Below are 16,354 nucleotides of genomic sequence, written 5' to 3'. Positions count from 1 at the left end.
CACGCCTGTAGTCCCAGCATTTTGGGAGGCTGAGGTGGGCGGATCACGAGGTCAGGAGATCGAGACTGTCCTGGCTAACACAGTGAAACCCCGTCTCTACCAAAAATACAAAAAAATTAGCCGGGTGTGGTGGTGGGCGCCTGTAGTCCCAGCTACTTGGGAGGCTGAGGCAGGAGAATGTCATGAACCCAGGAGGCGGTGCTTGCAGGGAGCCGAGATTGAGCCACTGCACTCCAGCCTGGGCGACAGAGTGAGACTCCGTCTCAACAACAACAACAACACTAACAACAAAATATTAACATATATATATAATATATAAATATATAATTTATAATATATGTTATATTTATATAAGCATTTTGTATTACATTATGCTAATTATGTAAAATATTATGTAATTATGTAGAATATTATGCTAATATTTATATTAGCATAAATATATATTATATATTTATATAAATATATAATATATAAATATATCATATGATATATTTATATATTTATATGATATATTTATATATTATTTATATATTATATATGATATATTTATATATTATATATATATTTAGTGATACATGTTCTTTCCTTTCCTCAATTTTCATTTGTTTTTGACCTACTGTAAAAATTGCTGTTTATTTGTGTAGCTCCTTACAATTCCTCTGGTCAAAATAACAAATATCCCTTGATGCATTTATGATCTTGTTGACTTTTTTCTTGGAGTCTCCTGATTTTCCTCTTCTTATATGTTTATCCATTTTTACTTTAAATTTATATTTCAATGCTGGCCTTAATCTTTCTTTATACATTTAATGGGCGGTCTCATTTGTTACTATTAATTTACATAGGACCTGCATGCCAACAATCTCAACATTTATATCTCAGCCCAGACCTCTTTTCTGGGATCCAGACCTGTGTATCTATACATCTACTTGATACCTCCTCTTGTATGTTCCAGAAACATACAAACAGAAATGTTCAAACTTGGTTTGTTGATCACCCCTGTTCTGTCAGCCAGGTCTTATTTTTTTCTAATTTTTTTTTTTTCCAATTGATAGTATATGGTGCCAACATTCACCCAGATAGTCAAACCAATAAATACATAAGTAAAATAAATAAATAAAACTAGAACATATCATTGACTTATTTTTTCATCACCTGTATGCATATGCAATCCACTATTAAATCCTAGTAGTGCTATCTGTCAAATAATTCTCCATATGGCCATCTGTCTTTGTTTGCTTGGGCTGCCGTAACAAAATCCTGGGAGGCTTAAACAACAGAAATCTCCTTCTCACAGTTCTAGGGGCTGGGAAGTTAAAGACCAAGGTGCCAGCACAGTCAGTTCCTCATAAAGGTGTTCTTCCTGACTTGTAGATGACTATCTTTTTGCTGTGTCCTTCCATCATGGAGAGAGCACACTGGTTTTCCTTTCTCTTCTTGTAAGGATATCAGTCCTATCAAATTAGGACCCCACCCTTATGACCTCATTTTTCTTCAATTCCTTCCTCACAGGCCATATGTGAGGAGGTAATTGAAGCCTTCAATACATGAATTTTGTGGGAGCCTTCTCTCCGTTTCCACTGCCACCATCCTTGTCCTAATCACCAGCATCTCTTGTCTGTCAATTCAACAGACTCTTAATTGTCTTGCTGCTTTCACTGTTGCTTTCTACAATTTGTTTTGTACTGAGAAATCAAAGTGATCTTTTAAAAATTTAATTACTTAATTTTACTTCCCTGCTTAAATCCTTGAATGGTTTCTCATTGCACTGTGAATGTAAACACAATTCTTTAGCAGGGCCTCTAAGACCATACCTGATTTTCCCTCTCTGTCAAAAAACACTGGTGATGTTGGCCCCCTGCCACGTTCTAGAATAACATACCACATACCTTTTCACACACCAAATTCTCAAATCTCCTTCCCCTGTACCTGGAATACAATTCTGTCAGCCCTTCACCTTGGCTACCTCTTTCCCATATTTGTCATCTCAGCTGAAACATCACTTCATCAGAGAGGTCTTCTCCAGTTGCTATATTTAAAGTAGCCCCACCCCAGTTATTTTCTCTAAGATAACGCTGTTTAGTTCCCTCTTTGCTTACCACAATCGGTAACTTGTTTATTTGTATTCCTATATACTTTCTTTCCTCAACTAGAATGTAGGCTCTAAAAAGGACAGTGGAGATGTCTGGTCATTTTTGTAGCCCTACAGCTAAGCCCAGTGCTACATACATAGTAGATGTTACTATATGTTGGTTGAATGGACAAATGGACAATTCAAAATTAACTACCAAGGTTAACATTAAAAATAAAAGACATTCCTGGTACAGTGATGAGGTTTAAACTTTTTTTTTTTTTTTGCAATTTTAAATGGCATTTTTGTAGGCAATATCTTTAAAAGACTAGGTAAAGTAATCTAGTCAAATGATATGCAACTGTTTTTCCACATGTCTTGGGAACTGAGGAAGTTCTTCGGAGGTCACAGCATAACGAAGACAAATTAGAAATGGTTGATAGTTTATGGCAAATGAGATTGCTCAATGATACAATCTTAATTTTTAATGTGCTATGAAATCTATTTAACTAAGATCACACAAATCTCTCTCTCTCTCAGACATGATTTAGTAGAGTACTCAACATTCATTCCATGACCAGACTTTTGTAAAAGGTGCTCCAATTTCAGAAGAAATGACACATGACTTGTTATACATAAGAAGGAATTTAAGGTCTTCTCTTTATTGTGAGGAACACAAGGTGTTTGGTAAAGAGGCTTTTCCCTCCCTTCCTATGGAATATGCATAAATGAAGAGCTTCTTTCCTCCTTCAACCAAACAAGGGAGCTAACGGAATGAAGAAGAGACTGGCATTTCTCTCCCGGCTGGATAGTTGCACAGCAAATTAGCATGCTATCCTGGTGCTGCCTTTAGAACAGAGAAGAATGCGTTCAGAGAGCTACATGACCCTAGGAAAAGAGAGTCCGCTCCCAATCTAGTGAATTCTGAAGCTATGATTGGGGTTTATTGTACAGGTTGTTTCAGCAGAATTGATAGGTCCAGTGATGCAGTGAACCTGGAGGAAGTGGTCTTTAATAGCATCTGGACAAGACCACAGTCATTTCTGGGTTCTATAGAGCATGGAACATAGAAAAGAAAGAATGAGCTATGGGACTAACAATATGGCAGATCAGCAAGGAGGCACACTTTGAGAAAGGCAGTTGGGTGAAATAGAGACTAAGATCTCCCTCTCCAAAAAGGCCCTTGGAAAAGAGAAGAAATAAAGGTTGAAGCTGAGCACAGTTTGAAGAAAACAATAAAACTATGTATGGAAAATAATCACCTGGGTAAGGCCACCAATAGCAAGTGGAACCATATGGAGCCAACAACGGCAAGCCATCATCAAACTTACCACAAAAGACCTGCCATTTTTCTAGCCTTCCTATTTGACCCTACCCACTGGGGAAGGCAACCCACAAACCCCTGCCCTCTTTCATTCCAAGCTCCTCTTTCATCATGGGCCTAGGGAGAGAAGAGAATGTGAGCGATATGTGCCTACAAAAATCAAGGCTTTACAGTGGACATTAGAGTTTTCTCTAATGGCTGGGCATGGTTCCTCACGCCTGGACCTTGGGAGGCCCACATGGGCCAATCACCTGAGGTCAGGAGTTTGAAACCAGCCTAACTAACATGGTGAAACCTCGTCCCTACTAAAATTTAAAAAATACAAAAAATTAGCTGGGCATGGTGGCAGGTACCTATAATCCCAGCTACTTGGGAGGCTGAGGGAGGAGAATCACTTGAACCCAGGAGGCAGAGGTTGCAGTGAGCCGAGGTCGCGCCACTGCACTCCAGCCTGCGTGACAGAGAGAGACTCCATTGCAAACATAAAAAATAAAATAAAAAGAATTTTCAATAACTAAAAGTTATTACAAAGCTATAAAATCAGTGCTAAATAACATTAAGGACTGAAAATGAGTATTCTTGAGAGCATAAAAGGAATAATTGGAGGAAAAAAACCCATTTTAAATCTGCACTCCACTAAATTCAGACTAAGCCCTGTTTAATATAAACTAGTGACTGACAGTTGTCCTCAGGACTCTCCATTTGCCTTTTTACAAATATGGATTAGTACTGTGGTTGTGTGAGTTAGATGCACAGGGCTCTTTATTTCCGCCCTGTTGCTTCTTGGTCCTCCCATAGCTTGTGGGTTTATTGGTTCTGTGCCAATATCAGGGCTCTGAATATAATACTCCAAAATATGTCAAGTTGGCAATTGGAAAAACTGCAGTAGCCAGGAGGCCACTCTGACCTTCTCCCACCTTTCTACCCTGAAGTATAGCCATAAAGAAATTCTCTGACTTACTCTGCTTGAAAGAAGATCATAAGACTCTAATTTTAGAGGGGTTCTGCCCTATAGCTGCAGGCCAAGAAGAATCTGAACAAACCAACCTTGCTAAGTGCCCCGCTTCCTTTAATTCCATTAGATCACACTTAATTTTTGTCCAATCATACTTCTATATGACTGTCCATTCTTCTTGGATCCTAAGGATAAAAGTATCGTTGACTTATGAAACAGATGCCTAAGGATAAAAATTCTTGGATCTTTAGGTCTTCATTTCTGAAGGCTCTCATTTGACATAAAACTTGGGTTAAATAAATTTGTCATGATTTCCTTTTGTGAATCTGTCTGTCTTTTGTATAAGGGTGTCAGTTATAAACCTTGTGACAGGCAGGGAAAAGATATTGTTTTGTTTTCCCCTATATCCTGAACGTGCACACAGAACAGGAAATGAAATCTGGTTTGAAATCTTTTAAAGTAGGGTTCTGATGGTCTCACTCCTTTCCATCTTAATTGGCAAAGATAAGGATATATGAAAGTGCAGATTTTATGTTATCCTCCTGACATGTAATGACATTTTGTATGTACATATACAGGTATAATGCTGCAACGGTTGATATTTGTAAGACAAGAAAAACCTGTCTGACTTTGATTCTCACAGATAAAGGCATTTCTTAAATATATTGAGGATAGATACAAAGAAGTGGTGGCAACTGTTCCATAACTCAATGAACACTGGCTCATGTTTTGCCTGTATGCCATAGGCTACTGACTCTTGAAATAATGTGAGTGCTTCTCCCATCAGCCATCTGTGCTCACAGAATGTGCAGATAAATGCTGATATTGTATTTCCTAGGTAAAGCCTCTCCTCAAAATTTGTACAAAAATAAAAAGATTGAGGTAGAAATGCATAACACTATGCATTAATTAGGCTAATATCTACTCATACTAATACTAAGTTAATATAAGAATAAAACATTTAATTTATGAAATATTGACCAGATAAATGTCATATATTTAGACTCCGGGGTAATGTGAAAAAAATAAATGTTAAAGCAGAAAGAACTCAAATTGAGTGGAGTCCACAATGACTACCTCAATAATTTCCTTTAGTGTACCCTCAACATTTTAAAAGGAAGTGAGAAAAGAAAGAAGGAACATTATGACCCAGTCATACCATTCAGTACATAGGCATGGGCAAGGACTTCATGTCTAAAACACCAAAAGCAACGGCAACAAAAGCCAAAATTGACAAATGGGATCTAATTAAACTAAAGAGCTTCTTCACAGCAAAAGAAACTACCATCAGAGTGAACAGGCAACCTACAGAATGGGAGAAAATTTTTGCAATCTACTCATCAGACAAAGGGCTAATATCCAGAACCTACAAAGAACTCAAACAAATTTACAAGAAAAAAACAAACAACCCCATCAAAAAGTGGGCAAAGGATATGAATAGACATTTCTCAAAAGAAGACATTCATACAGCCAACAGACACATGAAAAAATGCTCATCATCACTGGCCATCAGAGAAATGCAAATCAAAACCACAATGAGATACCATCTCACACCAGTTAGAATGGCAATCATTAAAAAGTCAGGAAACAACAGGTGCTGGAGAGGATGTGGAGAAATAGGAACACTTTTACACTGTTGGTGGGATTGTAAACTAGTTCAACCATTACGGAAAACAGTATGGCGATTCCTCAAGGATCTAGAACTAGAAGTACCATATGACCCAGCCATCCCATTACTGGGTATATACCCAAAGGATTATAAGTCATGCTGCTATAAAGACACATGCACACGTATGTTTATTGCAGCACTATTCACAATAGCAAAGACTTGGAATCAACCCAAATGTCCATCAGTGACAGACTGGATTAAGAAAATGTGGCGCATATATACCATGGAATACTATGCAGCCATAAAAAAGGATGAGTTCGTGTCCTTTGTAGGGACATGGATGCAGCCGGAAACCATCATTCTCAGCAAAGTATCGCAAGAACAGAAAACCAAACACCGCATGTTCTCACTCATAGGTGGGAACTGAACAATGAGATCACTTGGACTCGGGAAGGGGAACATCACACACTGGGGCCTATCACGGGGAAGGGGGAGCGGGGAGGGATTGCACTGGGAGTTATACCTGATGTAAATGACGAGTTGGTGGGTGCTGATGAGTTGATGGGTGCAGCACACCAACATGGCACAAGTATACATATGTAACAAACCTGCACGTTATGCACATGTACCCTAGAACTTAAAGTATAATAAAAACAAAAAACAAAAAACAAAAACTTGGGCTATGAAATAAGCAAACAGAATTTCTCTACTGGCTCTGTCACGTACTGTGTATACTTGTGAAAATTATTATTTAAGTCTTTAAGGCCTTAACTTTCCCAATGGAAAGTGGGAATAATAATGACTACTTCTAAGACCCTAATAAGATTTTATGTGTAAAGGAACAAGGAACTATGTCTGGCACTTGATATGGGATGAAGTAAAATGATACTTGGATATTATTTAACTTTTATTGCCATAATTTCTCAGGGAAATCAACATCTATAGATTATTAGCTCATTCTTGCTTTTTAAAAAGAATTTTATTCAGGTCTTAAAAATGTTGTGTTTCTTTAAAATTACAACATCAGTGTCCAGGAGTTATGTACATTGTGTGGAGTCTAAAAGAATAGTCTATTAGCTTCTAATTAGAATACTGCATTTTATTCCCTGAAATTATTTTACAATGTCTGAACAAACACTATAAGCTGAATAAAACATGATGTCTCATTCACATGAACAAGTGACATCTGAATTACTTTGTATCACTGAGTATATCCGATTGTTATTTTCTAGGCTTTCAACAGATTAATATTTTATATTTTATCTCTTTCAAGTAAATTTGATCATGTATACAATATAAACTATCCTATCATCCACAGGGAATTAAAACTTGTCTTTGTTCCCAGATATTTTTATAAATGTCTTATGATGGAGAAGGTTCTTAATCAAAATGTAAAATGCCCATTGCTCATTTGATAATCTACTCTATTTTCTTTCCCCTGCTAGGAGACAATTAACTAACATACTTCATCCTTTTCATGGTTTTTGGCACCTACATCAGTGACATTTTAATTAAAGTTCATAAACTTCATAAGCTCCACTTTGCAATCTCAGTTCTAGTGCTACTATTGTTTCTAATTTTACAGCTGTTGTACCAAATTCATGCAACTGCTTGTTTTTATATTAATCTTTATCTTTCCCCTAACCCATAAACATACTATGTCTGGCACAAAGTCATTCTTTTGTTGAGACGGAGTCTCGCTCTGTCACCCAGGCTGGAGTGCAGTGGCGCGATCACCGCTCACTGCAATCTCCGCCTCCCGGGTTCACGCCATTCTCCTGCCTCAGCCTCCCGAGTAACTGGGACTACGAGTGCCCACCACCATGCACCATGCTCAGCTAATTTTTTTGTATTTTTAGTAGAGACGGGGTTTCACCGTGGTCTCGATCACCTGACCTCGTGATCCGCCTGCCTCAGCCTCCCAAAGTGCTGGGATTACAGGCATGAGCCACTGCCCCCAGCCGAAAGTCATTCTTCAATATAGTCATAATGAAAACAAACAACAATAATATACAATGGAGACCATATAGCACAATGATTATGAGTAGAGGCTATAGCTCCTGATAGTATATCCTAGCTCTGCAACTTACTAGCTGGGTGACCTCAGTTATGTCATTTTTCTATGATTTGGGTCTCAGATAATAAAATTAAATGAGAAGAATCTAGCCCAGCAATCCTAGTAAAAGAACATTGTTATGAGGATTAAGGCAACCTAATTCACATAAAGATACTTACCTTTTATTTGGCAAATGAATTGGAATGGAGTAAACGAGTGATTTATTGAGGAGTTATGGCAACAATCTAGAATAGAGATGATAATGACTTTGCCCAAGGTGATGGCAATGAAATAGGAATTTAATAACTTGACACAATTTGGGAAATTAAAATTAAGAAATAATATATGAGGGTATGTCAGCAACATGGTGAAAGAGCAGGCTCTGGGCTACCCCTCATCCCACAGGCACATCTAGTATACACCTAAACATAAGTCAGTTCTCTCCAAGAGAAAGCCAAAATCCAAATGAAAGACCCCCACATGCCAGACTACTGAGAAATAGTCACATCAAAACAGATACTGAAAGCAGAAATACACTCATACACTAGCTCCACCCTGACCACACAGCCTTACAATGAGAAGAAAAATCTCAACTACCAGCTTCTTCCTGGGGGGTAAGGGGCTTGTACCACACATAAAGTGCCAACTTTTGCAGTCTCTACAGAGGGCTTGGCTCTTCAATCCCCATGCCTGATGAACCACAGGGAGAGAGCATCAGAAGATTTATCTCAAGCATAAAAGAAAAGAAAAAAAAAGGTTTGAAACACATGAGCCCTCCTAGCAGCTATAGCACTCAGGATTGGCCCAGCTTCTAAATTCCCCCAAAGTTGGTCTCAGGCTTTCCCATCAGCTTCCTGTAGTTCTGGCCTTTTAACAAGCCAGTATCTGGGAACCTACATAGCAAATGAAGAATAAACCTTCTCCAGCTTAAACAGAAAGCAAGGCATGTCCTGTATGTACCTTCTTCTTGGGCTTGCTCCTAAGATAAATTTCTGTAATCTCAGTCTACTCCTACAAGAGAGGCGTAAAAGTTCTGCTTGCTTTAATAGGAGAGTGGGCACTCCCCTTGCTTCCTTCCTTGCCTTGCTTTTAAGATAAATTTCTGCAATCTCTCATTAGAGGGAGACTGGGGGACCTCTTCATTCCTGATTGGAAAAGTAGGCATTCTCTGCACCTTCTTCCCTGCTTTGTTTCAGTGATAATTCTGGACTACATTCTTCCCCTGCTAGAAGGGTGTGAGACTTCCACTTGTTTGAATGGGAGAGTGGGCTCTCCCTGCATATTTTTCCCTGGTTTGCCCCAGCAGTAAATCTAGATATGCACACTCTCACTGGGAGTGGCTTCTGCATGCATTGAGTGCCCCAACTTTTATAGCCTTTACCCAAGGGACTGGCTCCTAAATCACCTAGTTATAGGAGTCGACAGAGCTCTGCACTCCTAAGTCTCCTAGACCACAGGGAACAAGAAAAGACTTTTAAACTTGAAAATGTTCAGCATCTCTCTCACTAAACTCAAAGTGAGCATTCTGATTATGAGCAGAGGCAGCTGCTTCAGACTGTCTCCTTGGTGAAGGACAGAATAAGTGGGACATAAACTTTGGCTCTCAGCTTCTCTGCAAGAAAAGAAGAAACTGGAACACACATCTAACACGCTAGCCTCTCTAGCTGAATCCCAAGAGACTGTCTTCTATTCCAGCTCTCTCAAGGCAATAGCATGACTTGGCAATCACTAATTTCTTGGGGATTTATGTGCTTTGGCTGTGTCCCCACCCAAATCACATTTTGAATTGCAGCTCCCATGATTCCCATGTGTTGTGGGAGGAACCCAGTGAGAGGTGATTGAATCATGGGGTTGGGTTTTTCCCATGCTGTTCTCTTGAAAGTGAGTAAGTCTCATGAGATCTGATGGTTTTATCAAGGGGAGTTCCCCTGCACAAACTCTCTTGCCTGCTGCCTTGTAAGATGTGCTTTTGCTCCTCCTTTGCCTTCTGCCATTTTGTGAGGCCTCCCAGCCATGTGGAACTGTGAGTTAATTAAACCCCTTTCCTTTATAAATTATCTAGTCTCAGGTATTTCTTTATTAGCAGCATGAGAATGGACTAATATAGTAAATTGGTACCATCACAAGCCTGGAGACTTAGGACAAAAAATTTTTTTCATAGGCCAGCCCAGGGCCTAGTTGCTTTGTGCAGTCTTGGGACTTGATGCTCTGCATCCCAGCCATGACTAAAAGGGGCCAGTGTAGAGTTCAGACTGTTGCTTTAGAGTGCGTAAGCCCCAAGCTTTGGTGGCTTACACATGGTGTTGGGCTTGTGGGTGCACAGAAGTCAAGAATTGAGGTTTGGGAACCTCTGAGTAGATTTCAGAGGATGTGTAAAATTACAAAGGTGGAGCTGCGCAAGACCAAGGGAACCTACCTCTTGCATCAGCAAGACCTGGATGTGAGACATGGAGTCAAAGGGAATCATTTTGGAGCTTTAAGATTTGACTGCCCCACTGGATCTCAGACTTGCATGAAGCCTGTAGGCCTATTCATTTGGGCCATTTTCTCCTATTTGGAACAGCTGTATTTTCTGAATGACTGTACCCCCATTGTATTTAGGAAGTATCTAACTTGTTTTTGATTTTACAGGCTCATAGGCAGAAAGGACTTGGCTTGTCTCAGATGAGACTTTGGACTGCGGACTTTTGAACTAATGTTGAAATGAGTTAAGACTTTGGGGGACTGTTGGGAAGGCATGATTGATTTTGAAATGTGAGGACATGAGATTTGGGAGGGGCCGGGGTGGAACAATATGGTTTGGCTCTGTCTCCCCATAAATATCATCTTGAATTGTAGCTCCCATGATTCCCACATGTTATGGGAGGAACCTGGTGGGACGTACTTGAATCATGGGGGTGGTTACCCTCATGCTGCTGTTCTTGTAACAGTGAGTAATTCTCATGAGAGCTGATGTTTTGTAAAGGGGCATTATCCTACACAAGCTCTCTTGCCTGCCTCCATGTAAGATGTCACTTTCCTCCTCCTGTGCCTTCCACCATGATTGTGAGGCCTCCCCAGTCATGTGGAACTGTGAGTCAACTAAATCTCTTTCCTTTATAAATTACCCAGTCTTGGGTATGTCTTTACTAGTAGTGTGAGAATGGAATAACACAGGGGCCAATGAAAGCAAAATGGATTAGACAAACAAAGTGTTTTCAGGCACCTAGAATCTCCAGCCATGCTAATTGGGAGGAATATCTCCAACACAAGACCAATCTAGCAAGACTGGGAGAGGTGGTTCTTTTATCTAAGGTACTGAATCCCACATAAAGTCAAGGAAAATGAAGAAATATGAAAACATATTTCAAATAAATGATAAGATAAATCTCTAGAAGCCAACCCTGATGAAATGGAGACATAGAATTTACTCGATAGGCAGTTCAAAAGAACAGTCATAAAGATGATCACTGAGGTGTGGAGAGAAACGTATGAACAAACTGAACTTTAAAATGGAGATAGGAAATATTAGTTAACACCAAACAGGAATTATTGAGCTGAAGAATATAATAATAACAATTCAAAAGAGGAGTTCAACAGGCAAGTAGAACAAGCAGAAGAAGGACTGATGAACTAGAAAACAGGTCATTGGAAATAATCCAATCTGGGTTGGGGCAAAAGGAAGGCATCATTAAGAATCACTGGGCTGTGGCCCAGTTGACCCTCAGGGGTAAAGACAGGGTGGGCCCTCACTGGAGCAGCTGGAGGAGCACAGAGCACGGACTGCCCCACAGGCAGGTAGGTGACGCTCCCAGAGTATGAGAGCTGGTATGTAATGTCTCGCAGGTTTCAGCTTACACAGCTCAATCAGGCTATCCCTGCCGTGGCCAGTGAGTTGGGGATCAGCTCTGCTGCCTTGGAGTTGTCATCGGCAGAGATGATGGCTGCCTTTTTCTGATGCTCAGCCTTTTCCACCACAAATCTGGCCCTCTCTGCTTCCTGCTGAGCCACCTGTTTGGCTTCCACTGCTTCTGCAAACTCCTGCAAACTCCTGATGTGTGAAGGACACGTCATCCAGGATGAGCCCAAAGGTGGCTGCTTGCCCTGTAAGGTCATCACTCACCTACCTGGAGACCAGCTCTCTTTGGGTGGTCAGTTCTCCTGCAACAAAGTGAGCCACCACTAACTTGAGGGTTTTGGTAGTGATGGACAGCAGCACACAGTCATTGTAGTCCTCTCCGATGCTGGTGAAGATATGAACAAACTGGCTAGCAACAGGCCAGAAGAGGATACAAAGTGTGATGTTGACATTCTGTAAATCTTTGCTACCAGTGATGACTGGCATATCACATGGTTGAGGACAGCAGTTAAAGAAAATTGGTTTCTGTACCCATGGGATGAGAAAGTGAGTCCCACAATGTCCTCTATGCCACAGAATCAGTCAAAGATGGCAGCTCTGTGTCCAGCATCCACACTGTACAAGGCAAAGTTCACCATGCCTCCTACAACAGCTAAGGCCAGGCCAAACTTGCTAATGGACTCAAACACACTGGCAGCCATGTTTCCTTCTGCTGGACCCTCTCACACCTGCTTCCACTCTGACCATATTTTTATATATTTTTGTTTCTACCTAGTGGTACTTTTTCCTTCAGGTTGAAGAACTCCTTTTAGTATTTCTTGTAAGGCATGTCTAACAAAATGAATAACCCAAAGCACATGATCATCTGAGTAGAAGCAGAAAAAATTTTTTTTTTTATTTTTTTTTTTTTTTTTTTTTTTTGAGACGGAGTCTAGCTCTGCCGCCCAGGCTGGAGTGCAGTGGCCGGATCTCAGCTCACTGCAAGCTCCGCCTCCCGGGTTCACGCCATTCTCCTGCCTCAGCCTCCCGAGTAGCTGGGACGACAAATTCAATATCCCTTTATGTTAAAAACTCTCAAAAACTAGGTGTACAATAAATGTACCTCAATGCAATAAAAGCCGTGTATAATAAGGTCACAGCTAACATCAGACTCAACAGTGAAATGCTGAAAGTTTGTCCTGTAAGGTCAGCAACAAGAATGCTCAATCTTGCCACTTATATTCGGCATAGTACTTGAAGTCCTAGCCAGAGCATTTAGGCAAGAATAAGCTAAAGATATCATATATGAAAGAGAGAAGTGAAATTATCTCTGTTTGCTGATGATAGGATCTTATATGTAGAAAACCCTAAAAGCTCCACCAAAAAAACTGTTAGAACTGATAAACAAATTTGTAGGTTACAAAATCAAAATATAAAAATCACTGGTATTTCTACACACTAATAATGAGCTATCTTAAAAAGAAATGGAAAATAACAATCCCATTTACAATAACATAAAAAATACTTAGGAGTAAATTTAGCCAAGGAGGTGAAAGATGTGTTTATTGAAAATTATAAAACATTGATTAAAAAACTGAAGACATAGATAAATAAAAATATATCTCATAGTCAGGTAATGTCGGTAGAATTCATACTACCGAAAGTGATCTACAGATTTCATGCAAAACCTATCAAAATTGCAATGTTATTTTCACAGGAATATAAAAGATAATCCTCAAGTTCATATGGAAGCAGAGAAGACTCTGAATATCCAAAGCAATTTTGAACAAAAAGAGCAAAGCTGGAGCATCACATTTCCTGATTTCAAAATATACTATAAAGCTATTATAAATCAAAAAAGCGTGGGACTGGCATAAAAACAAACACATAGACCAGTAGAACAGAATTAAAAGCCCAGAAATAAACCCAAGTATTTATAAATTGATTTTCAACAGAGGTGGCAAGAACACATAATGAGGGAAAGAGAGTGTCTTTAATATGTGACATTGGGAAAACTTGATATCCACATGCAGAATAATGAAACTGTACTATTTCACACCGTACACAAACATCAACTCAAATTGCATAAAATATAGACTTAAATATAAGACTTGAAACTGTAAAGTTACTCAAAGAAAACATGGGGAAAAAACTCCACGATATTAGTCTGGGCAATGATATCTTGGCTAGGACTCCAAAAGTATAGGCAACAAAAGCAAAAAGAGACAAATTAAATTGCATCAAACTAAAAAGCTCTTCCATAACAAAGGAAGCAACAGAGTGAGGAGACAACTCACGGATTGGGAGAAAATATATGCAAACCATATGTCTGATAAAGAGCTAGTATCAAAAATAAGGACTTCAAAAAACTTAATAGCAAAAATACTAATAACCCAATTTAAAAATAGGCAAATGATATGAACAGATGATTCTGAAAAAAAGATAGGAATTGCTAACATATGTGAAAAAATGTGCAACATCACTAATCATTAAAGACATGGAAATTAAAACCACATGAGGTACCACCTCACATCTATTAGAATGGCTATTATAAAAAGAAGAATGATAATAAGTGTTATATTTCACAGTAATTCTCCGAATCCTCGTTCTCCACATGAGGATGTGGAGAAAAGGGAACCCTTGTACACTGTTGCGGAAATGTAAATTTGTACAGCTATTTTGGGAGATAGTTTGACGGTTCCTCAATAAGCTAAAACTGGAATTACCATATGATCCAGCAATCCCACTTCTGGGTATATATTCAAAGGAATTGAAATTCATATAAGAAGGAGATATCTGCATTCTCATGTGGATTTCAGCATTATTCAGAATAGCCAAGATACGGATGCAACCAAAGTACCCATCAATGGCTGGATGGATAAAGAAAATACACACACACACACACACATACACACACACACACACACACATACATACATACAATGGCATGTTATACAGCCGAAGAAAGGAAGGGAATTATGTTATTTGTGATAATATGGATGGAACTGGAGCACATTATGCTAAATGAAATAAGCCAGGCACCGAAAGATAAACATTTTATAAATTTACTTACGTGAGGAATCTAGAACCGTCAATCTTATAGAAAGAGAAAGTAGATTATAGGGAATCAGGGAGAGATGGGGAAAGAGAAGATGTTGGTTAAAGGATAAAAAATTTCAGTTAGACTGGCAGAATAAGTTTTAGTGATCTGTTGCACTGCAGGGTGACCACAGTTAATGATGATGTATTGTGTATTTCTTTTTTTTTTTTTTTTTTTTTTTGGAGACAGAGTCTCGCTCTGTCGCCCAGGCTGGAGTGCAGTGGCGCGATCTCCACTCACTGCAAGCTCCGCCTCCCGGCTTTACGCCATTCTCCTGCCTCCCGTGTAGCTGGGACTACAGGCGCCCGCCACCGCTCCCGGCTAATTTTTGTATTTTTTTAGTAGAGACGGGGTGTATTGTGTATTTCAAAATCGTTTAAATAGTATAATTTTAACATCTCACCACACATATAAAAATAAGTTTGGGAGGTGGTGGATATGTTAATTGACTTGATTGGCTCTTTCTATAATGTATACATAGATGTAACAATACAATGTATCTTACAAATATACACAGTTATTATGTGTTAATTACAAATAAACATAAAAATAAAAGAATATATGTACTTTCCCTTACCTATTATGTCCTCCCTATTAGGCACAGCCCGCATTTGTTTTCTTCCTGTAAACAGTTTTTGACTATGATAGTTTTCATTGATCTCAAGTTTTCACTGATTTATAGAACTTACTATCTATCTACCTCTATATCACCCCATTGAGTTCTCAATTCTACAGTTTGTCATCTAGACAAATGTTTATGTATATGTATGTGGATGTGAGGATGTGGGTATGTGTTTGTGTGTATATACACACACACATATATAGGTGTGTGTATGTGTGTGTATATGTGTGTATTTTGTATATATTAGCCTTATAGTCCCACTCACGTTATCTCTTCAAGAAAAAGCATCACGTTTCTACATTATGGAACTGAAGTATAATTTATATATAGTAAAAAAATCAGAAATTAAAGATACCATTCTCTCAGTGTTAGCTAAGTCTAAAAAAAGTTTAGCTCATATCAGTGCTCAATAATAATTGATCATTGATCTATTAATATTGATAAAGAAAAATCAGAAAAATTACACAAGGCACACAAAATGTATCTACCATGTAATGGAATCAGGAAAAACAGCTGTTATTTTCTCAATTTTGGTAAAGGGAAAACTTGAAGATACTGGTGACTTAATTTTCAAAATATATTGTTCCACATTCCTGTTTGCTTCAAAAATAATAAAAATCCCTGTCATTATATCAACTCTCCACTTTCCATAATTCAAGTAGCTTGATGACAAATCCCATAAATCTTAGAATTGAAACAAAGCCTAAAAAGGCCTTCATTGAGATGCTGAAGGCACTATGATCCTTGATAAACTGGCATGCACAAACACAAAACATATGAAAGTCATTCAAATGGAACAG

The 16,354-nt window shown here is 38.8% G+C and overlaps 1 protein-coding gene and 1 pseudogene across 1 annotated transcript in view; both read right to left on the bottom strand.

Moving 5' to 3' along the window:
• Positions 1-16,354, bottom strand: part of GALNT13 (polypeptide N-acetylgalactosaminyltransferase 13) — a 613,112-nt gene that overhangs the window by 156,722 nt on the left and 440,036 nt on the right. The gene's annotated exons all lie outside the window — the stretch shown is intronic.
• On the bottom strand, positions 4,084-12,554 carry LOC112636411 (annotated as a pseudogene).

The sequence above is a fragment of the Theropithecus gelada genome, chromosome 12 (assembly GCF_003255815.1).
Source record: "Theropithecus gelada isolate Dixy chromosome 12, Tgel_1.0, whole genome shotgun sequence".
NCBI lineage: Eukaryota > Metazoa > Chordata > Mammalia > Primates > Cercopithecidae > Theropithecus > Theropithecus gelada.
This window is presented reverse-complemented; position numbering and strand designations above follow the sequence as displayed.